General features: G+C 45.3%; 1 pseudogene; it reads left to right on the top strand.

Annotated features, from left to right (window-relative positions):
- The first annotated feature begins 258 nt into the window (after positions 1–258).
- Positions 259–3,476, top strand: LOC115162691 (protein dispatched homolog 2-like; annotated as a pseudogene).
- Positions 3,477–3,886: the final 410 nt, after the last annotated feature.

Genomic DNA, 3,886 nt, shown 5'->3' with positions numbered 1-3,886 from the left:
GGCTAAGGTGTATGTAAATGTCTGACTTCAACTGTAGGTATTGACCCGCTAATTCATCATTCCAGTGTTCACTTTCAGTTATGTAAGAATATAAGCAGTCACTCTAGCTCCATTTTTGTAAGTGAAGACAGGACAGTCTTTGATGAGGGGTGCCATGTTCTTGCCGCCATCTGTGGTATCACAGGAGACTGCTACATCCAACTGGTCTTCTGTTTGGGAAACTCTGCCAGTCTTTGGAGCCTGAAGGCGATCTACTCCATGTGTGAGATGGAGCAGGCCAGGGTAGGTGACTAGGTCTTTACTCATCTTAAATCAGCAGACCATCTGCCATTTTCCACCATTACTAACCAGACCATGAAATCAGGGAGCCAACTCAAACAAATTAAAGACCATTCTGGGATACAGAACTTGGCAGACACTGATATAATAAAAAAAATGGTCTGCTATTCTTTATTTGAAAGAAAATAAAGTTGTTACGGATCCCCATTGGGTGACAATTTATTTATTTTACTAGGCAAGTCAGTTAAGAACAAATTCTTATTTTCAAATGACAGCCTAGGAACAGTGGGTTAACTGCCTTGTTCAGGGGCAGAACGACAGATTTTTACCTTGTCAGCTTGGGATTCGATCTTGCAACCTTTCGGTTGGTAGTCCAATGCTCTAACCACCAGGCTACCTGCCGTCGACAATAAGTTACATGATGATAAGTTGCAAAAACATCTGCACCTTTCATTTTGCTCTTGTAATAAAAGGTAGATGGAACATAATTATATAGTTTTTGCCATGGGAAGAGTGAGAATAAATATCATAGAAGTCCATAGATGTGTTAAAATGACAAACTTCTCTTCTCCATGTTTCAGATTTGTTCACAACCCCACTTCCAAGATCTCTGCAAGCAACATATCTGTTTGTAATTGGACGGTGCCATGATCAGGGGCGGTTACTGTTCAAGTTGGTCATTGGGAAACTACCTTGGCATTTCTCAGCAATGCCTCATCCTGTCTCAGCCTGACATCTTTGCAGGTGACAGAGTCTTCACCTACTCCGCTTTTGCACCCCATACTACCACGATGGCGTATTGTGCAGAGAGGGGCAAGCAAGGTCACTGTGCATCTGTGCCGACTCGGTGCAAACACTCGTGCAGTATTCCAGATATTGCATTAACTGGTTGATGACTTCCTAGGGCGACAGACAATAGAATATCATATCGACTTCCTATTTCTTCTACAAAGTGGTTTTCCAGCTGACATTCTTCAACTTAGCTTCAGCTCTCATCCTGTTCGGCAGTTGCTCTAACCAGACTTTTACTTTCATTGATTTCTGGAACCTACAACTATCCCAGAATCCACCCGCTTCTCTAGAGAAGAGAGTCAATCGAGTTCTCCAAGAGGTTGGATATTTGATACTTGCATCAGGACTGACTTCTAGTGCCACGTTTTTCTCAGGGTTGCTGAGCAGCATCACAGCAGTGCGATTCTTTGCTGTGTACCTGGGAACTGCGTCCTTCATCTGTACTCTCTCCGCCCTTGCGTGGTTGCCCAGCTCTCTCACTTTGTGTGAGCACTACACTGTGGCTGCCTAAGCCTCAGTTACTGTTCAGACCTGGAAGCCTTATGGCACGAAAAGCCCTGGCAGGTTCTGGGATACAAGTTCACGAAAGCAATGCCTCTTCACCTTTGGTCAGAAGCTACGAGGGTTGAAGCGAGGATTGTCCGACACCTCCAATGTACTTTTCCTGAAAAATCCTCCCTTGTGGAGTGGTCAAGTTCAGATACATTTGGGTCTGCTGGTTCGCAGTGTTGGCCACAGGTGGAACATATATCTCAGTTGCAGACCCTGGTATGAGACTACCCACTTTAGACAACAGGGCAACTCAGTTATTCCACTCCAGCCATCCCTTTGAAAGATATGATGCTGAATATCGCCACCAATTCATGTTTGAATGACTGGTGAATGGGGAGGACCAGTTTATTACATTAACTCTTGTTTGGGGAGTCATCCCAACCGATAATGGCACTCCCTTTGATCCAAAAAGCAATGGATCTTTAGTTATGGATCCAGAGTTTAACATGAGTAGCCCAGAGGCTCAGGTGTGGTTGAGGGAATTGTGTGGAAGAGTTCAAAACCAAGGCTTTTATTTACCCTCATCGTCATCGTCTGAAAACGAAGGCTCAACAGACAATGTCTGTATTGTCAAGCAACTCATAGACTAGGTGTCTATTCGACGTTGCTCCGAGAATGAGGATGCTTTTCGTTTTTGCTGCAACGCTTTTCAGTTTTCCTTACGTACCGGGTGTTTTTGAACAACGCCTGAGCATGATGGTGGCTGAGCGGCATGCAGAGGGTTATGTGTCCGAGGTTGGAGGCCTAACTTTTGAGGCATACGGGCAAATAGCAGCCCTGGTAATGGTATTTAGAACTACGCACCGCTATAGTTACAACTTTAGTAACACCACCCTTTTCTATAATGATATTGTGTCATGGTTTAATGGAGAAATTTCTAGGGCGCCACTGGGACTTCAGAAAGGATGGATTGTGAGCCAGTTGACACTCTGACTTGCAACAATGTCTAAGCTCAGAGACCCTTGTGGTTACTGGGTTCTCCATAGCTCTAACATTTGCCTTGCTTCTTCTGACCACATGGAATATTCCACTGAGTATTTATGGCACTGCTGCTGTTGGAGAAAGTGTTTTTGTCACCATCGGTTTTTGTCCTTCTAGAATGGCAGCTTAGCGGTGTGGAGGCACTCTGCATATCAGCTGCTGCTGGGCTGTCTTGACTTTTTAGCCAACTACTGCATATCATATAATTCAGCTCCACACGCTGATAGAACTGGAAGAGTTGCGCATTCTCTGAAAATAATGGGCTGTCCTGTAGCAATAGGATCCATGGCCTTTTGCTGTGCGGGCATCATTATGCTCCCTACTACTGCCTTGTTGTTCAGAAAGCTGGGGATAATCCTATTTCTGGTGAAATATGTAGCATGTGGATTTGCCACCTTTTTCCAATCCCTATGTTGCTTTTTCAGTCTTAAAAAAACAGTGGTAAAATAATGTTGCCATGTTCATCTAAACAGGGAACTGAAGGTCTGCCATCCTGCTCAGCATCAGAACCTAGGTCCTCAACCTCTGCAGTCAACGGGGCTTTTGGGAGATCAAGAGTTCGAAGGAATTTCAATAAAGACCAGGGTAATTACCTTTACCCAAACCAACAGCGCCAAAGGCAGCGACAGGTAGGGGGCGGAAGGGAGCCAGAGCAGTATGAGCTTCAGCCATTGGCTTATCAGCTAAGTGAAAGCTTTGAGAACAGCACGTGCACTAGTAAGCTATCCAACAGGGCCTCAGTTCTCTCGGATGACATTCAGTTCGGTGGGCTGAGTCCCAGGAGAGATGTGGAGAGGAGCAACATTGAGGCAGATAGTAAAGAGATCTGTGGTAGGCACCACAAAGGCTGTCACTCACCCCCGGCTTTGTAAACCTCTTCCCCATACAAAGAGAACACCCTACGGCCAGTAGTTGCTCCTCTAGGTGACCTGGCTAATGAAAGGCTCTTGTGCAAGATGTACAGAGGACAGTCTGCTGGCATCAAGCACTGGAACGTATCGCTGTCCTCTTCCTCAAGCATTGAGGAAACCATAATTAATCAAACAATAGAAACAATTTACCAGCCATCCCTCTCAAAGGCTGAGGCCCCCAATAGTCCATTTGAGCATCTACTGCCTACTGTCAACTCAGAGTTCATTTGACGTGCTAGAAGATTCCAATGAGACTTGGCTGAGTGATACTGAACCTGGACCCTCAAACCAACAGATATCTATTGAAGCAGAGGGAGAACTTGAACCACAACCAGGGCACCTTAACGGACAGAGACACACACTACGTCTCT

The sequence above is a fragment of the Salmo trutta genome, chromosome 25 (assembly GCF_901001165.1).
Source record: "Salmo trutta chromosome 25, fSalTru1.1, whole genome shotgun sequence".
Lineage (NCBI taxonomy): Eukaryota > Metazoa > Chordata > Actinopteri > Salmoniformes > Salmonidae > Salmo > Salmo trutta.
The sequence above is the reverse complement of the archived record's forward strand: the minus strand, read 5'-3'. Positions and strand labels throughout refer to the sequence as shown.